This window comes from Camelus bactrianus, chromosome 4 (assembly GCF_048773025.1).
Source record: "Camelus bactrianus isolate YW-2024 breed Bactrian camel chromosome 4, ASM4877302v1, whole genome shotgun sequence".
Lineage (NCBI taxonomy): Eukaryota > Metazoa > Chordata > Mammalia > Artiodactyla > Camelidae > Camelus > Camelus bactrianus.
Genome location: NC_133542.1, coordinates 55,812,255 through 55,825,955, shown reverse-complemented (window position 1 = coordinate 55,825,955; position 13,701 = coordinate 55,812,255).

Here is a 13,701-nt window from a genome sequence, read left to right as displayed (position 1 = left end):
GATAAATTGGGAGTTCAAGATGTGCAAATACTAACTACTATATATAAAACAGGTAAAAACCAAATTTCTTCTGTGTAGCACAGGGAACGATATTCAATATCTTGTTATAACCTATAATGATAAAGAATATGAAAACAAATATATGACTGAAACATTATACTTATATACCGAAAATTGACACATTACAACTGACTGTACTTCAATAAATAAAAAAATAATAATAATTTGTTACATGAAATCAACTTTGGTGATTGAACAAATGAAAGGACAAAAGAAGTCATGGGAAGACCTATGCCCTTCCCGGAACCCCTTACTTTAATCAGATCTTAATGGGGATCTGGCCAATGATGTCACTTTCTGCTCTTCACCTGCTGACTGTAGACCTATCCTTCATGGAACAGGGCCTTTTCATTTACTTTCTCTCCTTTTTGTGGTTATTTTTTTTTTGTTGTTAATTACAACATAATCTGCCTGTCTGTTTTTTTTCTTTGTTTCTCTTGTTTGGTTTTAGTGGAAAAAGATCTAGATTTGTAGTTGGAAGCCTTGGTTTCTAATCCCAGCTCTGCTACTTCTGGCTAGGTAAACATTTGCAACTTACTTGATTATTTGATGCCTCAGTTTTATCATCTATAAAATGTGAATAATAATACATACCTCAGAGAAATGTTGTAAGGCTCAAATATACCATGCTAGTGTTTCCCGTAGTGTGCTCTGTAGACTTTTGATGTTATAAGAAAGTGAAGGTAACATCCATTTTGTGGCAATGTGAGTATTGAAAAGTGTAGGTTGGGCAAAATATATAAAATTCTCAAACCTTTAATATATTAAAATATTTTATGATCACCAAAAGGGGAGGGTAGTGGGTAGAGTGTATAAAATACAGTATTTTGCTGGCAGGCCCTGTTTATTGCCTACCTAATACCCCTTTTTATTTTCTTCTTTACTATAAGAACCCTTACTTCTTATGGCATCAGATATGCCCAGCTCCTTTGCAGCTGGTCTTTGGGAGTTCAGAGCTTAGTGCTGTAACTCAGTTATCTCTGCTTGTGCAGACTGCAGATAGGTGGTGATGTTTGATTGGGGCCTTGTGGGATGAATAGGAGCATCCATGAAGCACAGAAATGAAGGTAGAGAACTCTAAGCAGAAGGCACGAGGCCCCAAACAGCTCTTCATGTCATGGCTTGTCTGTGAGACGGGCCCCAGCTTACTCAGACCTTTGTCCTGGGTCTGAGTAATGGAGCTTTGTGAAAGTAAGGGGTTAGAGGAAAACGACATAAATCATTAGCTTCCTTTTCTTGAGTGACAGCGTTATTTGCTCACAGGATCATGCCCTGTGACCTCCCTCTGTTATAATTGTGTACTGTGTTTGGGGAAACAGGGCATTCCCCAGGCCAACCTCAGACACACCCTAATCCTCCTTGCCCAAATGACACAGGGAGCAACTGGGAGGAACAGCTCTCCAACAATAGTGGAGACGTTCTTTGGACTTGACTCTCCACTCATAGTCTTAGGTGCTGCCTCTGGGAGGTGGGGGTGAGTATCTCCCAGTGGAACTGGGCCCTGTGACCTCCAGACTGATGTTAGTAGCAGCAGTCACCATGTCCACAGCCTTTGGTCCCTGAAGGCAGACAGCCTTGAGAGAAATATCAACACAGCAAGCAGGTGGGGATGACAAGTGCACCTGAGAGACAAGTGCAAAGGCAAGATTATGCCAAACAGACCCCATGAACTGCTGACACTTGGTATGAAAAGGAAGAAAGGTGAACTTGGGTGCTCTAGAACAAGCTAAATAGGATCCACTCTGCTTCTGGAGGTGTACCTTTGGACTTCAGTTATCAAATCTATTCCAGAGGGAATTTGTCCCAGACAACCCAGTCGGGGTCAGGTGTCCTTCTCTGGACTAACCCATATCACAGCCCATGTTGTTATAAACACCTGCCCATTCTGCTGATCTCTTCACGAGACTGCGGTCTCCCTTCACACTGAGGGCTCATGACTCAGTTTCCCTAGTACCTCCTAAAAGAAGTGCCCGATGAATGAAGGAAAGCATTTATTTTAAAGATTTCAGCAGCATTCAGGCCCAGGATTAGTATCATCATCACCACATTCCACATTTCCTTATTACTCAAAATGACCACGATTTTAATCTTTAATCTAGGACTAGTAGTCATAATGAAAAGGCCAGTTCCTTCATTCTTATAGTAAGCCAGGGGTCACCCTATTGTTTATGTCTGTCATGACCCAGATTGGAGAAGGTCTAGTACAGTTGATAAAAGCATTTCACATATAGGGTTCCAAAGTGGTCCTCACAATAAGGTACCCTTAGGCCAAGAAGAAGCTGTCATTCTATTTGTAGGCAAGGCACCTGAAGCTTAGGGTGGCCTGCCCTGCTCGACGCTCCAGGTCTGTGGACAGCTGAAACTTGACTTCCCCTCCTCGTAAGGCCTGGTCAGTAGGCCTTCTGCTCTATTTTGCTGCCTCTCCAAAGTCAAGAGTGGTTATTGCACACTTACTCTTTAAATTATAAAGGTGACTAAACTAATTTTCTCTCATGATGGTTAGAATTTTTAATAGGCAAATAAACTACTTTACAGAAATGCACCGAAAGGAAAATTATTGCCGTCCTTTAAACTAAAAAGGAAGTGATTATTTTAATAATGGTGATGATGTGATCAGGCTCTCTTCCATTCCCTTAGCAACGTTTGATCCCTCACTGTTCACATGTCTTCAAATGTTCTTCCTAAATCTTCCCATGTTAGGTAATGCTGCTGACAGCCTTGGAATCTCAGTGGGAGGATATGGTATGAAAATAAAATTTAAAAGTATTTCCTTCTCAAAATTCAGAAGATTGGGAGGAGGGAAAGATCAAATACTTGAGTAAACATGGCAGAGCAAAACAGTTACAACACATTAGAATTCTGGGATTTTTTTTTTCTTTCAAACATTTGTCAGATTCCAGATTTCATGCTCATGCTTGTACTAAACATTATTGCCTTTGAATATGCTGATCACACACTGAAACCAACCTGACCACCCAGCATGGAATTTTTATCTGGGAATCAAAAGATGAGATGAACCCTGTTTTGGAGCTCCCTGCCAATATCTGCACTGGCTTTGGGGTGACAGATTTGGAAGCAGAAGTTAACAAACTGTCTTCCATTTTTATTCCCCTCTAGGACTAACCCCTGCCTTCATCCCAAGGGGCCCTAATGAGAAGCTTTAGAGATTGCCTCTGGTGCTACTTTCTATGTGCTCTTTTCTGGGTGAAACCAAGGATAAACACTTTCTAAGACCCATGGAAGCTGTGTAGAGTGCCCCCAGTTTTCAGGACTCTGAACTTGCAGCTGCTAAGTGAGAGCTGTAAGGAATATACAAGTTGAAGTTATTTCTGCTCTCAAGCCTGACTTCCTCCAGCAGAGGAGAAGGAAGTCCTCTTGGGCCCACACTGGCAGCCAGGCTCAGCAGTGATAAGGCCTCTCTTCCCCCAGGTGGCCTCCCACAGATGGAGAGCCTGAGTCCCACCACGAAGCTGAAGCTGGCAGTCACCCCCTAGACCTCCCTGGCAGTTCAGGGGGTCCATCAGCTGCAGAGTATAGAGTGCTACCCTCCCAACAGCTTTGATTCCAAACCATGTGTGTTCTTGAATTGGCTTGCAGCGGAAGGAGCAGAATAATATCAGTGAGGCTCAAAGTACCCAGGGAAATGGAAATCCTTTATCTCTTTGAGCCAAGGGCAAGGAACCTTAGGGCTCAGAGAAGCCTTGATGGCTGACCAGTCCAGCCTTCCACGGCCTACCTCGTGGCATGTGGCATGCACACCTTTACTAATAGGGAGTGCTCTGTTGATCCCTCCCTTCTCACCCATTCCATCCCATCTCATCCCATCCTATCCAGAAGCAGCTTGACTCTGAAATTTCTCTATTCGGTTCAGTGAAGTCCAACAAACCTGTACTAGGTATGTACTCTGAGCCAGGCACCATGTTAAGCAATGGGGACATGGTAGTGAACTCCCAAGATATCTACCCTTAGATGTCCTAAACGCAACCCTTCTACTTCCTCCTTCCTTCTACAGCTATACTAATATTTAAAAATAGGGATTGTGTCCTCAGGTTCAAGTCTTCTTTGCTGTTAATGTCCTATGTCCTGTGCTCTGCTCATGTTCCTCTTTGTCTAAATGTTCCTGAAATTTGCATCCAGAAGGGAACACACATGGCTGGCTTAGGATGGAAGGGATGTTACTGGACTTTACAATGTGGTCATATAATGAGATGGTGCTTCTTAGCAAGGCATATCTCAGAATGTGGATCACAGTATTGATTACAGATGGAAATGAATTTGGGATACATATGAAAAATATCAGAACACAACTTAAACTCTCTCCCACCAGTGTGACACCCCATTATTCCAAAATCCTTTGATACCTTTTATAATTGACTTAATAGAAGTCAGTGATCCGTCTCCAGGGGCTTTTTGAGCATGCTGTGGTTTCCTACTGGGACTCTTTCCCCAGGTCAGGATCACAGAGTATAAATTTCTTTGCTTTAGGCCCCAAATGCCCCATTCACAATGTTCTACAATCAGCTTTGCCCTAGTATCCAGTCTGTCTTCCTGATAAGTACCTCATAAGTGCATGCAGGGATGGGGCTTGGGGAAGGGATTAAAGGAGTGGCTTTTGCTCCATCCCTCTCTCCATATAGAGCAATCCCTGAGCACCTGGACACTGCTGCCCTTCCTGCCTGAAACCACACTATGGATTCACTGGACTAATGGCTCTGTATGACCTCTTGCCTCTGGAGAGGGAGATGGTTTTTTCTAACCCTCTTCTCTGCCTCCTGTTGTCTGGCAAGGAGAGAGAGAGTGTGTGGTGGGGTGGTGGTATCAAGGCTCCCTGTCTGATTCTTCCCAAACATTCAGTAAACTTTTACTGAATGAACAGATGAATGAGTGAATGAGCAAGTATTAAGTAACTGATGCTGACCCTGAGGAAGCTGTGTTCTCTCTTGGGCCTCTCTGAGCACCCTCTTATCTTCTGATGTGTTAGAGGAAAATCGTTCTTCCTCAGCAGGAAAGGGGATATGAGAGCATTTTTGGACACCTGCTGTGCCAGGAACGTACATACGTTACCTCAGGCAGTCCTCATAGCAACATTCTGAAGCAGGTATGACTGTCCCCGTTTTACAGATGAGGAAGCTGAGGCTCTGACTGGCAAATCACTTGCCCAAGGTCATAAAGCAGGTAAGTAGCATGGTAGGATTTAGAATACCTCTGTCTATTTGGCTCCAAAGACTTGATTATCTTTACAGGGCACCAAGTTGGTCTCTTGACAAGGTTATGGTGAAAACTGGCTGAGCCTCGGCACCAGGCCCATGGCCTTGTATCCTCAGTTCTGTCCAGGACACGCACGTGAGCAGGCCCTTGGTGCCTGGCTCTTAGCACCCACTTGGTACCAGGTCATCTTCCTGGGCCATCTGAAACATGTGGAGGCCTGAGCACTGCTGTTTACCATGGTCTGGGCAGCAGACCACATTCTGGTCTACCAGGTGTTCAGCCTGATTTCCCAGCCTGGCTGGTGACCATGTGATCATAAACAGGACTAGTTCTCTGGAGCAGAGGCCTGTACTTCTGTGATCCTAGAAGGCAGGCAGAGCATCTTCTGAATGTCTCCAAGGACATCCATCTTTCTCAACTGAATGATCTGGAGATACCTTGCCTTTCTTATTCTTCACTTCGGAGTGATTTGAATGAAGATCAAAGAGTTCTAGAATCATCTTAGACACATACTAGCCCAGTTTATCTTTGTGGGCTCAGGCCTCTTTGTGCTGAGATTCCTGGCATTTCTGGGACGGTTTCAGCATTAAATCCTAAGTATAGCCCGTAGGACCCAGACAGACTTGGGTTCAAATGCTCCAGGGTGATGCTAGGACCAGTGCTTACTAGTTGCCTCATTTCCTTTCCTGAAAAATAGGGGTAAAGATGCCTCTTGGAGTATTGGAGTACATTAGATGCTCAGTAGATGTGATTATTAGTATTGTTGAGTTGGAGCTAGAAGGTCCTGTAGATGTCAGCCTATGATTTGACTGAAGTGTTTTCCAGCTCACCTTTATATAGTATTTTTTTTTTTTACAACTTAAGGTGGGTATTATTTGTATTAGTTATTCATGTACATTTTGGGAACACAAAATCTTAAAAAAGGTTCAGTGAGTTACTATCTTTCTTTTAGTACAGAAGAGTAGAGTGGTAAGGCTCTGCAGTCAGTTCTGCTTCCCTTGAACAAGTTTTCATCTGTGCCTCAGTTTACTCATGTACAAAATGGGATAGTTTCCCTTATGGGGTTACTTACAAGGATTAATTGAGTTAATACTGTAAAGCATTTGAAATAGGCACAGAGTGAAGCACTCAGTTAAACCTAGCTTGGAAGGATGAATGGCCAGAGAGCAGAGGACTTGGACTCAGAGCCAGATCTGGCTCCACATACCACGTACTTTCTGCTGCCCTGGACCATCCCTCACCCAAATGAAAGACTTTCATTTTTGAAATGAAAGACTTTGGCACATTCCAGCCACAGCAGGCCTCCTGTTATCCATCTCCCAACCCTTGGCCCTCCACCTCCCCTGAACTCCCCCTACTCCCTCCCTACCCACTCACCTTCTGCTCTTGCTTTATTTGTTTTTAATAGATGAGGAAATCTAGAAACGGTGAGTGACTACGTCTTAACCTAGTTTGTGGCAACCCAGGATTACCATCTAGGGCTCCTTACTTCTAGACTGTTAACTCTTTTAGCAAACCCAATATCTAAAAATTAAGAAAGGAATGAGATACACCCATACACAGAGTGAAAGAGCGTTTCTGGAATTTCACCCTTGTCTCCAACTCACATTCATAACTCTTGTGATCAGTAGTTCATTCCAGCAGCCCTGATTTTTCCAACTCTGGTTCAACATATATTAATAGTGGCAAGTAAACAGGGTTTGGAGTCTCAATGGGAAAAGCACTTCTTTAGAAGTTCTGCATGACTGAGCTGTCGCACATGCTCCTCCTGGACAGTGCCTAAAATTCCGGATTACATTTGTTCAGTTCCATATCCCCTTTTCTACCTCCCCAAGGGTAGGATGTGTGTAGGCCGAGGTGGTGAAATCCATATGTCAGACAGAGGGAAGATGGTCTCAGTGGCTCCCTGGAGGGTATACTGGAGAGGGCTGGCTCATATGCTGGAATTCCCAAATAGAAACAGACCAAAAAATCTATCATCACATTGGTGTAGAGTTCTTACTTCTCAAGAGTTGGATTTCCTGGAGCCTGTCTCCTCTGGCAATAGCACACAGTGTTCTTAGTGCCAGTAGGAACTATTTGCTAGTTCCTATAGCAACTCCTAGTGCCAAGAGAAGATATATGGATAAACCTGGGAAATAACTTCGGCATTCAAGGTAGCCCTATAGCATTTAACCTTAGCCTACCTTTGAAATTTACCTTGCTTGATGTTCCTTCATTCACCCTATGTTCCAGCCAAGATGAATGGCTTATCTTGTCAGTTCCCTGATGGCCTCCCTGCCTTTGCTCAGACAGGCCTCTTTCCTTGGAATACCTTCCTGGAATACCTGAACTCTCATCTTTACTAGCCTGATTCTACCTAGTCTTCAAGATGTAGCTCACATGCTGCCTCCTGACATCTTGTCTTATTCCTGGAAGTGATGCTTCATTTTCTAGCCACTCAAAGACTTCTCTTCATTATTCATTCAACAAATATTTATAGAGTTCCTCCCATGAACGAGGTACAAGTCTAGGTATTTGGGTTATCTGAGTGGACAAAGATTCTTGACTTTAGAGACTTTATCTTCTGGTATTTCCCTTAATTTATTGTCAATGCTGGATATATCTAGTTCTCCTCATAGACATTATGCCATTCAAGGTCAGACTGATGTCCTGTCTGATACCTATATATCCTTTCAGTGGCTTCTTAATGCTCTTGGTATAAGCACATAAGTGCTGAGTGTTCCTTACTTGATCTTTAGATATAACCTCACTTCATATCATTGTCCTTCTAGTGTTCTCTATTCGTGCTCCCCCCCCCCCCCCAGTATTTTCTACTTACTCTGCCACGGTGCCTTTGCACAAGCTGTCATTCTGCATGGAATGCTCTTCCCTCTCCTCTCTACTTACTTACCTTCAAATCTCAGCTGAAGCATTACTTCCTGAGGAGTGCTTCCGTGGCCTCCTTGACTAAATTAAATACATTGACACTTTATGATATCATAGCAGTTATGACTCATCACAGTTGCCAGTTTTCTTATACCTTTGACTGTTTCACTAACATCTCTCTCACATTTTAGATGGTTAAGTAACTTGTGGGCAGAAGTGATGTCTATTTTGTTTATTTGAATGAATTAGTGAATGAATATCCCCTAGCTATAATATATGCCAAATGGACATATCCATGATGGGCTCAATTGCAAGCACTTTGTTCTTACCTATACATTTTTAGCTCTTTGAATGTTTGTTCTAATTTGAGTTTCAGAAAACATAGCCACCCTGATTGTAGCAGCGTTCTGTGCCTAGAGAAAGTGCTCAATATATTTTGTAATTCTAATTGAATAAGTAAATGAATTCAACGTTTGGTAGAATGAGGAGGTTGGCAGCAGTGTGAATTACATATTAGAGGAAATTCTGATTTAGCTAAAGCTGCCAGTGGTATGTCTACTCATATATGGATGTACACATTTCAGAAAGGCTCATCAAAGGAGGCCCAGGTTTACTGGAGGTCTGTTTAGTATCAGCCAGGGATAAGGTAGATCTTCCTGAAATTATCACTTGGCATACAGAGTTTTATCTAAAGATCTTGCAGTCAGTGTAGAAGACTAGTCGAAACAGAAGATAAAAGTTTTCTTTTAAGTGAGAGAAAAAAGTAACATGGATAGCAATTCTTTCCTCTCTTGCAATTTGCTCTTTTCAAAAGAAATCAATAATAATATCTTAAGTTTACTGAATAAAGGAAAACAGTTGTCAGTTTACAAAGCGAGTTCACAAATATTAGCTTATTTTTATTTTTATAATAGTCCAGTAAGAGTGACATCATAATCCCCCCCCCCTTTTTTTTACAGATGAGGAAATTGAGGCTAGAAATCTGTGCCCAAGGTCATGTGGCTGTTGTGTCACTCAGAATTGCAGGTTATTGCTGCAGTAATAAGAATTCTAAAGTCTGAGTGCAATAAAGTTTTATTTCTTGCTCATGCTGTTTGTCTGTTGTGTGTTTCCTAGAGGACTCTGCACCATGCCTCATTCAAACATACAGTGTTGTCTCCTACCTCTGTACCTTCCCACATACGGTTCCCTTTACCTTCTCTATCTGATAAACTTTTACATGTTCTTAGATCAAACATCGCATTTTCTTAAAAAATTCCTTGAATTTGGCTGAAGATCATTCTGAACCTGACAATCACAGAGTTCTCTGGACTTAACACCAACAGATTATCCTGCAGTTGATGGTTTACTTGACTGTGCCCCCAGTTAGACTTGGTGCCTCTTGGAGGGAAGTACTCTGTGTGTTGGTTATTTCTTCATTCTCAGTGCCATTCATGGAGCCTGATTCCAAGCAAGTGCTAATTGAACAGAGGGGAATGACTTAAGAATGGTTGAGAGTTTAGCCTGGGAAAAAAATTGAGAGTAATGGGCTGTCCACTGTGCTCATCTATACTGTAGTTCCACTATAGTGTTTAATTTTGAGAAACTGGACCCTATGAGGCATGTCCATTTGTTTTACCTGTAACTGGTATTTGAGAGTAGTTGAGCCATATTAAGCTATTGATCAAGATGTTTTAAGATTTACCATATAAAACCTAATGAAAACCTACCAAGTACAACTGTTTTTCAGACCAATTCATACAGAACTTCTTACTCCTGGCAATAGTAGATCATCAGAACTAACCACATCTCAAGACCATTTCGTCTAAATAGTATTTGAGTAAAATTTAACATGTCAGTTTTCTCAGGAGTTAGTTGTATCTTTTTTGTTGCTTTTGGGTAGCTTAATGCATTGTTGTTTTTCTTTTCTGTCATAGCTCTGGACTTTGACAGGTCATTGTTTATAATCTGGCAAGCCTCAATGGTAATATACCTGTTGAGTGATTAGTTATAAAGGTTTAATACATGAACTTTCAAGAATGGGGAGCAATGATTTTTTTTGTTTTTTATGAGTTTCTCATTACATCCCATTAGCATCATTTCCAGAAAGGAGAGGTTGCTAGAAAAATAATGGACATATGTTCGAGGCTCTTTCCAAAACTGGTGTGGGCATTTTAACTTTAGAGGCCTGTGTGTGGTTTAAGTGGGGCACTGCAGATATGGTGGAGCTAGTTACTGCTACGTGGGCACACCCAGAGTATGAATGTGGTTAGAGATATAGGCCTTCCTTTTTGAACCCCAGACTGAATCAGGGCCTGGGGTGCTAGAGCATCCATGATGCTTAGAGTTCCTCTGGTTCATTCTTAGGTTTCCGAAGTAGGAGAATGAGTCTGATTTTGGAGTTGAAACACTGGAGTCCAAATCCTCTTTTTTCTGTTTGTTTTGTCAGAGATTGATCATGCAAGCAGCATCTTTGCTTTCCTGCCAGCCAGCAGCCTTTGGCTCCGGGTTTAATAGGCTTATGGATGCCTACAGGAGGGAATGGTTTTCAGCTGAATGAATTTTGCCATGCAAATGTTCCTGAAGTGTGGTCCCCTGTGATCCTGGGCAAACTGCTTAAGTTCTCTGAGATTTGGTCTCCTCTTTTGTTAAAAGGCAGAGAGGTAACATTTACCTACAGAGACTGGCATTTGTAAAGTATCTGGCCATATTGGTGCTCACTAATGGTCAGATCTTTTTGCTGACTTTTCTAGTGTTTGGGGCGGCGGAGCCTAATTAGGAACTCTTCCTCTCTTCCCTGCAACTCTCAACACACACTAAGTCATAAGAGACAGGAGAGGCCATCTGGGTCAACCCTAGCACCTAATATGTGAATCTGGGTGAGGTGCTGTGTTTTGTTTCTCTACAGTCTGACATGTGGTTAAGAGTCCTTACACTGAGTATTAGATGACTGATATATTGACTGAGATTGGGAAACTTTTTAAAAAAATTAATTTTATTTCCATTTGTTACTGGCATTGTGATTCTTGATTTTACTGAAGACTGGGTTTAGAGATTTCATGGTACTGCTATAAAAAGTCTTTTGAAGGTATTTTTGGTTAGTCAAACCAAAGAATACAGGAAATAGCCCAAGGACTTCTTTCCCTCATGGTACTGGAAGGTAGATTTTTTAAGGGATATTCATCCAAATGCCTGTCTAGCTCTTTCCAAATGTTCCAACTTATCATGGCTTCGGTCATCCCTAAAAAATGTTTTCTTCTGGCATTTTGTCCCATCAATATGAATTAAAAGCTTATAGTACAAAGGAAAGAAAAAAAATAATATCCTAAGTTCAGAACCATCTTAAAATTATGAACATTTCTTGCTTCAAACAGCAGGGAGAAAAATAAGGTTACTTCTTTTCTCTGTCCAGCTTCAATCTAAAGAGATCACTTTCAGGTCAGAAGGATTTTTTATATTCCCTAGTCTTTCCTATACTTCTTAGAACATGAAGCACTAGACATTTGTACATGAAACACTTATAAAAACCTTTTTCCAAAAAGTTGTGATGCCCTTTCCCCAGAGGAGTAAAATATCCAAATAGCAACGTATATATCAAAACCAAAATAAAGTAATTTAAACTAGTATTTTAACAATGAACATGTAGCATACCTGATTTAACCACAGAATACTCGCATCAGTGTACATCAAAACTGTTAGATAAACAAGCCATAAGTAATTTTAGCATTCCTCTAGTCTTTCAAGCATAATGCTTATTTATTCAGATATTGTTAGTATGCAATTAAAATTGCCTTGATTTTGACAGAACTATAAACACTATTGGATAAAATCCCTAAGTAAATAACATACTTTTGGTGACACCAAATTCTAGGCATGAAATATGAGGGATAAAACTTGAAATCCTGTTTTCTTCTCCTTTCTCCTTCATGAAGATTCAAAGCTTGATAGCTTTTCAGCAATTAGCTCTTGTAAGAGGCTCATTGACACCAGAATTGCCCAGGTACAATGTTAAAAATACACATTCCTAGTCCAAACCCAAGACTTATTGAGTTAAAACCCTCGGAGAGTAGATCCAGGAATGTGAGTGGAACCTCAGATGGCCTCATCACAGTCCTCTGGACTTTGAGTCTTGCAGTAGTTTTGGCTTGGAATTTTCTCAAATAGGCACCTACCTTTCCCCCAGCATTTTCTTTTCCTAAAACAACTTCTCTTGCGTACCTTCTGTCATTACTTGGTCCCTTGTATCCCTCATGGGTAGGTCAGGTTCCCTGCTCTGCACCCTCCACACATGCAAGCTCACTTGTCTTCTGAATTGCACATGGATGGTAATGTGCAACAGGCCTCTCTTGAATCTGATTTTTGAGTCCCGGCTCTGTCAGGACCTAGCTGTGAGATCTGTAAAAAACTCATTAACACATAAAGAAATTAAGGATCAAAAAGGTTGAAAAAGTGGCCCCAGGTCTTAGGAATTAGTAAGTATTAAAACCCAGGGTGGTGGGATTATAGAATTTGGGCTTTCTTTATTGCCCCAAATACTTCTCAAATGTTTTCTATCATTTGGTTTTGGGGGGACACTTTTCTCTTAATTGAATAAAGTATCTAAGTGTGGGCCTTGGTTCATTATTTCAGTTCTCTTTCAACTCAGATGGAGCTTGTAAAAGAATGACAGTATCAAGTCAACCCCTATGTATCAGTAACCTGCACATCTTCCTGTTAATAGAATGTGTCTTTAAATTACATGACTGCTGTTTTATCTTCGTTCAGCCCCTAACGTTATTTTCCTCATAAACAGTGATCCAAATGCTCAGTGTTTAGGTGGAAACACCTTTCCTGCATGGCTTGATCATGTGATGGTGGATAATGAGGATAACTGTGACTTCATTGCAATCATGAGTTAAGCAACCAGGAAGTCACATGTGGAGCAGAGGATGACCTGCCTAGCACAAGCCATTTTCCATACGCTACTCCTCCATAGAAACTAGGGGTTTTCAAGTAGTAAACCTATGCTGTATGTCATGGTGCTACCCAGTGGGGTAGGAAAAGAGGCAGCTTATTTAAAGAAAGGGCATGAGCCTTGGAATCAAATAATTTGGATTAGGATCCTGGTCCTGAAAGTTTCTGCCTGTGGAACCTTGGACAGATCATCTCATCATTCTTAAGAGTCAGAGTTCTCAACAATAAAACATGGTTCTAATATCCCTTTCTTAGGTCAACAGTGAAAAGCATGCGGAATGCCCATATGTATAGGCTCCAAAAATACTACTTTGTATAAAAGGTTTTTTATAGACTTAAAATCTTAATACTTTTTTCAGAAGTGGCTTGGTATGGATAATATTTTAAATGATAATACAGTATTTTTCTTTTCTTTTTAACTTTTTTAATTGATTTATAATCATTTTACAATGTGTCAAATTCTAGTGTAGAGCACAATTTTCAGTTATACGTGAACATATATATATTCATTATCACATTTTATTATTTTTCTTTTCGATGCAATATTTTTAATATATTAAAACAAGGACTGACACGGTTGTTTGAATGAAGATGTTTTTCCTTATGTTCTACATATTCTGTGGGGTTTTAGGA